The sequence below is a fragment of the Callithrix jacchus genome, chromosome 16 (assembly GCF_049354715.1).
Source record: "Callithrix jacchus isolate 240 chromosome 16, calJac240_pri, whole genome shotgun sequence".
Taxonomy (NCBI): domain Eukaryota; kingdom Metazoa; phylum Chordata; class Mammalia; order Primates; family Cebidae; genus Callithrix; species Callithrix jacchus.
Genome location: NC_133517.1, coordinates 39647222 through 39660531, shown reverse-complemented (window position 1 = coordinate 39660531; position 13310 = coordinate 39647222). Strand labels below are relative to the sequence as shown.

General features: G+C 33.7%; 1 protein-coding gene across 1 annotated transcript in view; it reads left to right on the top strand.

Moving 5' to 3' along the window:
* Positions 1 to 13310, top strand: part of CNBD1 (cyclic nucleotide binding domain containing 1) — a 644932-nt gene that overhangs the window by 565041 nt on the left and 66581 nt on the right. The gene's annotated exons all lie outside the window — the stretch shown is intronic.

Here is a 13310-nt window from a genome sequence, read left to right as displayed (position 1 = left end):
TAAAAGGGCCTACAATATCTCTGATTGTTTAACCATTTGAAGTTCAAAATTATTATTCCTGATTAGACTTGATTTAATGCTTTACAGTAATAGTTTATCCATGTAACATCTGAAAAACTTCTACTATAAGCATAAATTATGACAGAGATGATAGAGATGAAAGTATCAATAGAAATATAAATATCTAATTTGGTTCATTATCCCTTGTTAGAGGCAGGAATTTTTTTTAATCTCTCAATTTAATCAGAGTGGGTTTCAAACTGAATTTCACACTACATGTTATCTATATAATAGAACATTTTAATAAAACCATTTTGACCATTCCAAATATCTTCAAAAACAAAATAAGTCTCAAATCTTTTCAACATTTGTAACCCAAACATAGTTTGATCTAAAAATCATATTAAGTTATGAGACTTAGAACTTTCATAAGCAATATAAAGACGTATGAAAGTGATACATGTTTTCATAAATGGTTCAGAACGTCAAAATATTTAGAATTTTTAGCCATTTCTAAACAAGAGGCTACTTGTCAGAAAATTTTAAAAGATTATGTGGTAAGTGGTGAGATCAAGACCAGCTTCATGGTTATGCTACCTGTGCAATAACACAGGGCTTTGTGCTTGGAAAACCTCATGCCAGGTTGAATGTTTTTCTGTCACCACCTTGAGATTCTGAATTTTTTAATAATGGCCCCCACATTTTCATATATAATTTTCATTGCTCTGGGAAAATTATATAGCTTGTCCTTAGTGAGACCTTTATCATGGTTAGCCATATATGCCATATTGGGGGCTTGGGTTTGTCCTGTGAGGCCTACATGTCACAGAGTCACAGAATGGTTTTATATAGGCAAATGATAGCATCATATTTATGTTTTCAGAAAATCACACTACTGGAGACACTAGAAACAAGAACACAGTAAGAAAATTATACCAATCTCCCAAGTGAGATATTATGAGAGCTTGAACTAAGCAATGCCAGTGCAGTTAAATAAGTAAATGCAGATTTAGAGATATTTAGAAGAAAAAATTGAAATGGCTTAGGCCAATCATAGGTAGAAAGGAAGCAAGAGAATTCTATTGTTTCTACTGAGTTGCTTTTACATACATTAACCATTTAACCACTTACAATGAGAAAGTCTAATTAGTTCAGATATCCTTAGTGTCTGATAATATGAGTGTCAAATCTTACCTCTACCTCTACCTTATCTCTACATATATTGTTCATTCATATGTAACTCTGACAAAGGCACTCCAAAATGAAAACCATATCTACTTGGAGTCTTATAAGAATTCAAATTTATTCCAGTTGCAGATTTTAATAGTTTTCAAAGAAGTTAGAACCAGAGATGGAGCTGGAGATAGAAACAAAAAAAATGTGTTGTTTATAAATAATGTGTGCGTGTGTGTAGATAGAGAGGCAGATAGATGGATTTCTGGGAATTTTGTTTTTACATTTCTTGTTAAAGCAGAGTATCCTTCTTCTATGAAAGTCATATACACAATCCACTTTTGTTCTGAAACCAAATCACACTAACTTAGCCAAATATTTTTCCTTACTCTCTCTTTTTTGTTATTAATATCTTCTTCCATACTACATAATGTACATCAGTATACAAACTTTCAGCACTCTGAGTCTTCTGATCTACAGCCACAACAACCCCCAAATCCCTCTTTGTCAATTGCAAACCCTCAGCTAACTTCACAGACACCTCTTCTTTGGAGACCTTCTCTTGGGTGACCCACTTTCTCAGCATGAGGAAGCCTTTTCTCTCTTTCTTCTTTTTTGTCTATTAAACTTTTGCTTCCAACCCCCCCCACCAAAAAATCCTCTTCTTTGACACTGTCTCCATTCCTGTCTCCCATTCATGCATACATATTATGAAATAGTCAAATATATGAATACAAGAGAAAATAATGATATAAAGGATATTCATATGCTTTGTATTCCAATTTAAGAAATAAAACTACATAAGCCTAACAGAATTGAAATCAGTAATTAGTTAGCTAATGCAAAAAGTTAAATTTAAAAATTATGGAAAATTATATGTACATGTATCTTAAATATTATAATCTTAAAACATATAATGCATATTAATTTGTCAGATGTTAATGTATCAGATGAGGCCCATGATTGGGAAATTGACATTCTGTGTCTTCTTTCTGGCATGAACTACAATCAGAAGTACTGTGCACAACTTCTAAGCTTTTTTAGAAAATCAAGTAGAATAGGAAGTTAAAGAAATTTTCATGTGACCTAAAGGCAGAAAGCATCTTTATTTTTAAAGATTTTTTTTCATCTAAATCATCTAAATGTATTATCTAGTTTAACCTACAATTGATACAGTGGCAATAATTTAGTCTCATCATTCCTTTTTATAAATATTTCAAAGGTATTCAGCAAAATTTCCAAGCAAATAACATTCTCTTTATTTATAATATTAATTTATTTGTTAAGCATTCAAATTATGTATTTGTGAGTGTATTATATGCAATACAAAGTTTTCACTTTTATTCTGCAACCTAATCACAATAACTTAGCCAAATATTGTTTTTCTTGGTTATTCTCTGCCTTCTTTGTTATTAATGTTTTCCTCCATACTGGATAATCTTCATCAGTATACAATCAGTTAACCAATGCAAAAAGTTAGTTCAATTAAAAATTATGGAAAAGCATATATACTCATATCTTAAACATTATAATCTTAAAACATATAATGCATATTAATTTGTCAGATGTTAATGTATCAGATGAATATCATGATTGAGGAATTGACATTCTGTGTCTTCTGTCTGGCATGAACTACAATCAAAAGCACTGTGTACAACGTCCAAGCTTTTTTCAAGATCAAATAGAATAAGAAGTCTACTTGATTTTACTAATGAGTATAATGGGAGCCTTCTATCTACATACACTTTAGTTTGCTTTACTTCATTAAATTGGTTCAATCTAGTCATAGTATTAATCAGTATGTTTTACATAGGATGTGAAGAGCATTGGTTAGTTTGATGACTATAATAACAGTGGTCGGTTAAGAAAGTCTTTGCTATAATAATAATTAACATAAATAAGCACTTATGAGGCTTCAAATGGATTAAATCATTTAATTCTCTCAACAACCTCATTCAGTAAGTTTCATTATCATTCCCTACTTTACAGATAAGGAAATGGAGACACGCATAGATTAGTATTTTAGAAAATGTTAAAGTTCTTTTTGCTGCTCAATTTTTTTCTCAAATATTTGTTTCTCAGTCTGTTGTTAACCAGAGGCATAAGGAAAGGCTAGGCCATAATAAACCAACCAATTGATGTTTAGTTTGCCAAGGCCTCAGTATGTCTCTATGTGAAAATAAAGGAAAGTTTTTGGCTATATCATGTAATCTTATTCATTATGGTAACAAAGGAATTCTCTTAGTGGTTGCTGGAAGTTCATATGATCCTTCATCACCATCTTCCAAATTTAGATTTGTGTTTGATCTGAAAATACAGTAAAAATGGAGACTTTTAGTAGCATTCTACTGCTTTTCTTTTTAATTTCTTTTATGACATGCTGTTTCTTACCTTCCCTTTATAAATAATGCAATCCTTGGTACAGTTCTTTTAACTCTTTCATGCTTACAAAACCATAAAAATATATCAGATCACATACAAATTGCTATCTCAAGGTGCTTTTCAAGCTCTTGTATTAAAAATGAAATAAGATACAGGAGTTGATGTCTGTTAACATAAATAGAGAATATTGACAGTAAAAAGTGGTTTGAATTACCATGAAATTATAGAATTATAAGATAAAACATATATAAGGGCCTTGGGAAATTTTCTGTTCAAGCTGCCTGCCTTTAGGCAGGTAAACATCTGAAATACTTTGTAAAAATATTTTCCTAGTCTCTTTATGAATATTTTCAAGCAGAAAAAATCCAGAGCCCACCAAGAGTGCCCCATTTGAATGGTTTTTGGCTTAAAATCAGGAGAAAAAACCTTTACTTTTGTACTATCTAAATTGCTCTTCATTTCTTTCTTTTTTTAAATTATGCTTTAAGTTCTGGGGTATATGTGCAGAACATGCAGGTTTATTATATAGGTAAACACATGCCATGGTGGTTTGCTGCCCCCATCAACCCATCATCTACATGGGTATTTCTCCTAATTCTATCCCTCCCTTACACTCCCATCCTCCAACAGGTCCCGGTGCATGAAGTTCCCTTCCCTGTGTCCATGCATTCTCATTGTTCAACTATCACTGATGAGTGAGACTGCTCTTCATTTCTATTAAATGATAATTCCTCTTTTTTCCTTTCCTCTTTTCATCTTTCTTTTTAGGAACTCATTGTATTTTTCTTTTCATCTTTCTTTATATAATATCGTTTTTAAAAATTATTTCTTAATTATCTAAATTTTTAGATAATTTTAAAAATAGAATAACCAACATTGAAAATGTTACCAATCAGTTCTTATAGAACAATGTCACACAGTAATATTGAGCTCAAACATTGTGGATTCTGGTGATTTTTAAGAAAATCTAATTGAATTTCACTTTCTTTCATATATTCTCTCTCAGTTTCTGCTAAACTTAGTCTTTCCACAATATTACCTACAATTTTAGGATCCCTTATTCAAAGATCAGGGAGGCATTTTTTTCCTTAGACCTGGCCTCAATCAATGTTTTCCTTTCACAAAAGTTCCATAATAATAGAAAGAATTTTGTCATTTTTTTCAACAATTCAGTTTTAGTTTGTAATCATGGTAATGGTGATTATAATACTAGGGCTTCTCATATAGTCTTCTTTTATGTATAATCCTTTGTTTCAAAATCTTAGCATTTGAGAGCTTCAGTCCTTAGAGGAGTGTATACAAGAGGTTTTTCTTGATAAATCCTTGCTCTTTTTTTTTTTATTTTTTGAGATAGAGTCTCGCTCCATCGCCAGGTGCCAGGCTGGAGTGCAGTGACATGACCTTGGCTCACTGCAACCTCTGCCTCCCAGGTTCAAGCAATTCACCTGCCTCAGCCACCCAAGTAGCTGGGACTACAGGCGTGCACCACCACACCCAGCTAATTTTTGTATTTTTAGTAGAGATGGGGTTTCACCATGTTGACCAGGATGGTCTCGATTGCTTGACCTCATGATCCACCCACCTTGGCCTCCCAAAGTGCTGGGATTAAAGGCATCAGCCACCACGCTCAGCCACTCTTATTCTTTCTTTCTTGTATTATTCACTCTGGAAAGCCAGATACTATGTTATGAGCAGCTCTATGGAGAGAGTCCTGGGGCCTTTGGGCTACAGCCACCAAGGAACTAAAAGCCTATCAACAACCAAGTGAGTCATCTGCAAAGTGCACCTCCCAGTCCCCATTGAGCCTTGAGACAGTGGCAGCCCTAGTAGACAACTCAACAGCAACCTCATGAGAGACCCTGAACTAGAACCACGCAAGCCACTCCCAATTTCTTACCCTAGGAAGACTTAAGACAGTATATGCTGTTTGGAGCCAAATCATGGAGGGGTAATTTGTTACAAGGCAATGATACCTAATACAGAGGTGGTTAATTCTATTTGTTTTCATATAAGCTTTTGCCTTTTGTTTCTTCTTAAAAAATATTGAATGAAGAACACATGAAAGTGTTCATAATTAATAGTATAAGCATTTTATAATATACTTTATTACCTGAAAATGAACACCCATTTTTCTCTATAGCAGTTATGACTATTTTTTTAAAAGTATTTTTACATGATCAATTTCCATTCTTGTATCCAGAGCACCATACATATAAATACAAAAACTATATGCAGCCTAGATTAATTAGGTCAGTGTCAAAGAGTTGCAGAGTAGCAATGAAAATAATGTACAGAACAATATTAATGAAAATATTTAATCATGGGGTTAACTGGGGTACAGGTAGTTCTAGAAATGCTGACAAAATAAGATTCCAATAGAACATCTATAAAACACAATTCCTTTTTTTTTTTTTTGAAATGGAGTTTCACTCTTGTTACCCAGGCTGGAGTGCAATGGCACGATCTTGGCTCACCACAACCTCCGCCTCCTGGATTCAGGCAATTCTCCTGCCTCAGCCTCCTGAGTAGCTGGGATTATAGGCTCGCACCACCATGCCCAGCTAATTTTTTGTATTTTTAGTAAAGACGGGGTTTCACCATGTTGACCAGGATGGTCTTGATCTCTTGACCTTGTGATCCACCCGTCTCAGCCTCCCAAAGTGCTGGGATTACAGGCTTGAGCCACTGCGCCCAGCCAAAACAGAATTTTTTTTTCAACATTCTTTATTCAACAAATATTTGCTTACTGCCTATCAAGATGCCAGATAGTTACATAGGATGTAGAAATAGAAGTCCAGAAAAACACATATCCTTTCTGGAATTTATATTATAGCACCTCTGAAAGGAAATATAGACGATGGTAAAAATGATGGACTGTGGGCTTGGAGTACATGAATTTAGGATTTACTGTTAATATGGTAGGAAATCACTGGAAGGCTTTGAACAAGAGGTTTTCATCAACATGATATATATGCATGTATTTATAGGTATTAATACATTGTTTTATATAATTTCTAAAAGCTCAATATTTTTACTTACTTTCAAAAGACTTTGCTTTTTGAGAGAAGTTTTAGGTTCACAGCAAAATTGAGAGGAAGGTGCAGAGATGTCCCCATCTATCCCTTCCTTGTACACATGAATAGCCTCCCACTTTATCAGTATCCTCCATCAGAGTGGTGCATTTGATACAATTGAATAACTACATTGACAAATCATTTTAACCCAAAGTCCATAATTTAACATTAGGGTTTATTTTTGGATGTTATACCTTCTATGGGTTTGGACAAATGTATGCATGAATCTATCATTATAACTTCATATAGACTATTTCCACTACCCTGAAAACCTTCTATGATTTGCTTTTTCACTTTCCATTTTCCCGTAACCCCTGACAATCACTGATCTTTTACTATTTCCACAGCTTTGCCTTTGCCAGAATGTCATATAGTTAAAATTATATCATATATAGCCTTTTTTCATTTAGTAAAAGGCATTAAATTTCCTTTGTTCCTTTAAGTTCCCTTTATTCCTTTTCCTGGCTTGATAACTTTTTTTTTTTTTTTTTTTTTTGAGACAGAATTTTGCTCTTGTTGCCCAGGCTGGAGTGCAATGGCGCAATCTCGGCTCACTGCAACCTCCGCCTCCTGGGTTCAGGCAACTCTCCTGCCTCAGCCTCCCAAGTAGCTGGGATTACAGGTACGCGCCACCATGCCCAGCTAATTTTTTGTATTTTTAGTAGAGACAGGGTCTCACCATGTTAACCAAGATGGTCTCGATCTCTTGACCTCGTGATCCACCCGCCTCGGCCTCCCAAAGTGCTGGGATTACAGGCTTGAGCCACCGCGCCCGGCCCCTATATATCTTTTATGGCAAGGCATTAGTGAAGGTCTTTAGCCCATTTTTAAAATTGGATTGCTTATTTTATTACTGGTGAGCTTTGAGCTTTAAGACTTATTTGTAGATTTTGGATACTAATCCTTTATCAGATATATCTTTTAAAAATATTTTCTTCAGTCTGTTATGTTTTCATTTTCTTGACAATGTCTTTCACAGAGCAGAACTTTTTCATTTTAAAGAAGTATAATCTATTATTTCTTTTGTGGATCATTCCTTTTAAGTTATAATTAGAAAGTCATCACTAAACTCAAGGTCATCTAGATTTCCACCTATGTTATCTTCTATGAGTATTATAGTTTTCATTTTATATTTTTGTTTGTAGTGCATTTTGAATTAATATTTGTTAATAAATTTGAAATATATGTCATTTTTTTGGTATGTGGTTGTCCAGTTGTCCCAGCACAATTTGTTGAAAAGATTACCTTTTCTATTTTGTATTTTCTTTGCTCTTTTGTCAAAGATCACTTGACTGTATTTATGTAGGTCTATTTCTGGGCTTTTTTTTTCCTGTCCCATTGATAAAGTTTTACTCGTTTCCCAGCCCGGAGTGCAATAGCATGATCTCATCTCACTGCAACCTCCACCTCCAAGGTTCAAACAATTCTCCTGCCTCAGCCTCCCAAGTAGCTGGGATTATAGATGTGCACTACCACACCAGGCTAATTTTTATATTTTCAGAAGAGGTGGGGTTTTGCCACGTTGACCAGGCTGGTTTTGAACTCCTGACCTCAGGTGACCACCTGCCTTGGCCTCCTGAAGTGCTGGGATTACAGGTGTGAGCCACCACGCCCAGCCATATTGTCTATTCTTTTGCCAGTACCACAGTGTCTTGATTACCATAGCTTTTTAGTAAGTCTTGAAGTTAGTAGATTCAGTCCTCCAACTTTTTCTTTTTCAATGTATTGGCTGTTGTACCTTTTGACTTACATAAACTTTAGAATCAGTTTGTCAGTATCTCTAAAACTACGTGCTGGGATGTTCATTGTGATTGCATTGAATCCATAATTCAAGTTGCAACAAATGAACAGATTGATACCATTGTGTCTTTCTATCCATGAACATAGAATACCTCTTCACTTGTTTAGTTCAACTTTGATTTTTTCGGCAGAGTTTTGTAGTTTTCCTCAAATAGATAGAGAGAGAGAGAGAGAGGGTGAGTTATATAGAGAGTTTTATATATATAGGGTTTTATATATATATAGTTTTATATATAGAGAGAGTTATATATATTATATATAACTATATATATTATATATATAACTATAATATATATAGTACGTATATTATATATATAACTATTATATATAGTATATATATAACTATTATATATATATATAGAGAGAGAGAGAGAGAGTGTGTGTGTGTGTTTTAGATTTATACCTAGAAATTTCTTTTGGGGGTGATGCTAATATAGATGGTATTGTGTTTTTAGTTTCAAATTCCACATGTTAATTGCTGGCATGTACAAAATTGATTGTGTATTATTAAGCCTGTATCCTGTAACCTTTTTATAATAGCTTATTAGTTTTAGGATGTTCTTGTTGATTCTTTCAGATTTTCTTCACAGATAATCACATCACTGTGAACAAAGGTAGTTTTTTTCTTCATTCAAATGAGTATCCTTTTTTTCTTGCTCAGTAAAATGTGGGGAAAAAAAGTGTGGGTGGGGAACTCTTTTCTTGTTCACAATCTAAGTGCAAAAGATTCTAGTTTCTCCCTATTATGTTAGCTATCGGTTTTTCCTATATATTCTTTATCAAGTTGAGGAAGTTTCTCTCTTTTCTTAGTTTCCTGATCATTTTTATCATAAATTGATATTGCATTTTGTCAGACACCTTTTCTGTATCTATTGATATGATCATATGATTTTTCTTCTTTATTTCATTAATGAGATGGGTTGCATCAATTGATTTTTGAATGCTGAATCATCATTGCATGACTGTCATAAATACCACTTGGTATATAATTCATTTTATACATTGTTGGATTTGATATATTAGCATTTTGTTCATAATTATTGCATGTAATCAATTTATATTTTTAAATATTTTTGGATAAAAACGATAGAAAGAATTAAAGCAAGGTAATCAGAAAGGAAGCAACTTCAGTGGTTAAGGTGAGATGATAATGACCTAACTAAGGTTTTTGGGTGGAGCTGGTGTAAATTCATTAGATTAAGGATGCATTTTGATGACAGAGCTGATACAATTTGAGGATGGATCGATTGTGAAGTTTGAGGGAATTAAAGGAGACAAGAAGGACTCCCTAGCAAAGGTTGCTTAGGATTTGGTAAGATTCAAAGATTAAATAGTTTCAGTGTTCCTCTTAGCTAAATAATACAACATTACAAATATAAAACTAGATCCTTATTATTGGGATGGGATTTTGCAAACGTAAGACCTTGAAACTTAGATTTCATTGATTTTATGGTAAAACTATTTTTTTAGGGTTTTGCATGAATAAGTGTGAATGAGCTTTCCTGATCTATGAAAAACTGAGGGAATAAGGAGATGTAGGTGGAAAATCATCAGTTCTGATTAGGATTTATTAAATTCAAGATGCCTATAATCATCCAAAAAGATGTATCAGTTTTGCTGTTTGAAAATGATATAAGCTGAAGAGAAACATTTAAAGGACATTACTTTGCAAATGATTATTAAATGCATGGAACTTGTTATGATCACTTAAGAAGAATGAAGATAGGACACTAGGACTCTGGATGGAGCCCTGGGGAATCTGAATAGAAGTAGGAAATCAGAGGAGGAGCCATCAGAGTGGACTGGAAAAGAAGATTCATTGAAGTAGGAGGAAAAGAGGATAGTGAACGCTCTACTCTGGTAGCCATATGAAAATAAGTTGGGCAAGGAGGGATTTTCTTTCACCTATGTCAAATGTTACTATTAACAAACTAACAAAAAAAGTATTTAAATGTATTTTCCTTGTCTTTTCTGCCTGAAAAAAATGCAACTTTGTACTGGAAGACTTAACACATTATACATAAACTCATGTTTTTAAAGGAGTTTTACATTCAATACTGACACTTCTCTCCTGTGTTCTTGTCCCACGTCTCTCATCTCTAAATCTAGTTTGTTTTCTTATCACAATGAATGGACTCTATTTTGTCACTTGAGTATACAAAAACATTCTATTTATGAAGATTTTCAGGAAGAGTTCTTTATTTCATTCACCTTTGTATTTCTATTTTATAACATCAAACACCAGAGTTTGAAAAGCCTATGTAATTCTTCTCCCTTTTTGACATCCTTTTAACATTCTTATTTTTCAGTGTTTCTCATGATTCAAAACTTATTCTCTCTCTGTTTCTTAATCCCAAAAAATTATTTCTTGGCACTTTTCCTATATCCATTAAATTTATTTAAGAATCTTACTCTTCCTGAAAATTTCACAAATAGAATATTTTTGCATACTCAAGTGACAGAATATAGTCCATTCATTGAAAAAAGAAAACAAACTAAGTTTAGGGATGAAATGGGTATAATTCTGTTATTTCCTCAAATATAGAAACGAAAGCTTAGTTTATGCTTATTTTGAATTTTTAACTATTCTCTAGTTTTGTGCCTAGTTTTTAACTATTTATGGCAAGTGGATTTTCTAATTATGAAATATTTATACAGGAGAAGTATAGTAGTATTCTTTGAACTTTAAAGAGTGAAATAACTTCATAGGAATCCTTTGAAGTACATTATCAAATCCTTAACCTAGAAAGGAAGTAAATTGATAGTCAATTTTCAGCAACATATTGAGGTAGGCAATCAAAATTTGAGGGCCTTAAAGTTGTTCTTTGAAGTTTAAATAAATTACAAGAAGCAAATAAAGATCAGAAGATCTCTGTCCATCTTAAAGCAACATACAAGTAGGCTCAAATTCAGAAGTGCTACTCTGAATACCTGCTTCTAGTTCAGTTTCTTAAATATTCTATTTTTCAGCTATATATTCCTTTATGTTTTGCCATTTTTCCATATCTGTACTTATTCTAATGTGGTCTTTTGTCTTCAATATTCCTGGCTTGGCAGAGTGAAAGCATGAGCTTTCTATTTCCTTGCCCTCTTCACAGACAGCTTCAAGAGGTGATTGTTCTCAGGAATGAAGTGACATAGTCAGTCTAAAAGTTCCTGTTCCTGCCAATGAAGGGCTGTAGATAAATGTACTGCATAAGATGTGTTACATGGGAAACAGTATGTTTCCCAACAATGTTACCAAACAGTAAACCAAAGCAGCATCATGTCCAACAAATATGAGCCACCCATTAGGTTGAGCTGAAAAACTCTCTCAGGAAAAGTAGACCTAAGTTACAATAAAAGTTATTTTTATCAAAACAAAGTTATTTATCTACCTTTATATACTCTGGCTTATAACTGTTCTTCAGGTGCCCATATATGGATTTATTGGAGCATCACATTGAAAAAATTGAAAGCTTCACTTGGAAAACCAATGTTAAAGGAAGCTGTGTTACTGAAAATGATATTGCTGGATCTAACTCCTGCCAGCAAATTAATACCACTCTTACTTCTGTTCTATATTTTTTCTTGTTGTTTGTTCCTCCTCCCCAAGTGACTTCAACAAGTCCCTGATAAATATTTCCTCATAGTTACTACACAAATGCCTAAACACAATGAATTCAAAGCTAATTTCAAAATTTTCTTTTGAAAATTTTTTCTTCATCAACCATTCAAATCAACTATCTTAGAAGAACGACCTCATTTTGTTGTTGTTCTCATGTTAAAAATTTGGCAAAAAAAAAAAACTGTCAAATTTAAATCAGATTTACTTGGGGCCAAAACATGGACTATAAAAACATGACAGCTCCCACAGATTTGGAATAGGAAGAATAGTAACAGATGCTCTTCTGGAAATTGAGAGCAGTATCAGGATGCTAAGTCAATTAATGTTGTCTACTACTAGAGTCCTGATAAAGGTAATTCCATGAAGACGAGGAAGAAAGGAAGAGAAGCGAGTTTAAGACCAGGTGGGAGAATGGCAGGAATATAACTATGCTTCAGGAGCAACCAGCATCCAAACACAAATGTTACAGGGCTCTCCATATTCCTATTTCAGTTCTTTTTCTCTTCATATTGAAATCATTCTGTGAAAGATTCCTGTGGCAGATTGTATTTTTCAAAGGTGACCATATCAATATATTTTTCAACCCATATGATCTTCCTATAATGTGAAGCTGAGACTCTTCCATCAAAAGGTAAAGTCTACGTTCCCATTTGAGCATCGGTGGTCCTTTGCAGCTGCTTTGACTGATAGAATGCAGCAAACATGACACTCCATTATTACAGAGGGTAGGTCATAAGTGATCATAAGACTTTCATGTGCTATTCTCTTTCTCTTTCTCAGCATGTACCTTGGGAACTCTGAGCCAACATGTAAAAAGTCTTGTTACCCTGAAAGTGCAATGCGTGAGACATATGGCATGCTCCAGAGAGATCCAAGGATATCTAGTTGTTCAAATCTTCATAGACTAGGACCCAGATATATACATGATAAATCTTAAAAACGATCCTAGCTGTGGTGGAAATTGTACTCTACCTCATGAAAGATCCTGAGGCATCACTTTGTTTATTCATTTCCTTGGAAGTGGAGAGGGTTCAGATCATTGCCAGTTGCTGCTTCTTGTGAAGCATCTCATTGCCCTCTTGTTATATATCATCTATTGAGGTGCCAAATTAAGGCAGGTATACAGGGTGGTGAGAATGCCTTAGAAGCTGAAAAATACCAAATTCTTCTTTAACAAGCATGATGATTATCTGGAAATGCAATTCTATTAAAAGATTACTAGGTTATTGACTTAATTTTATTTATTGGATAATAAGGAAAATCAGAAACTGCAC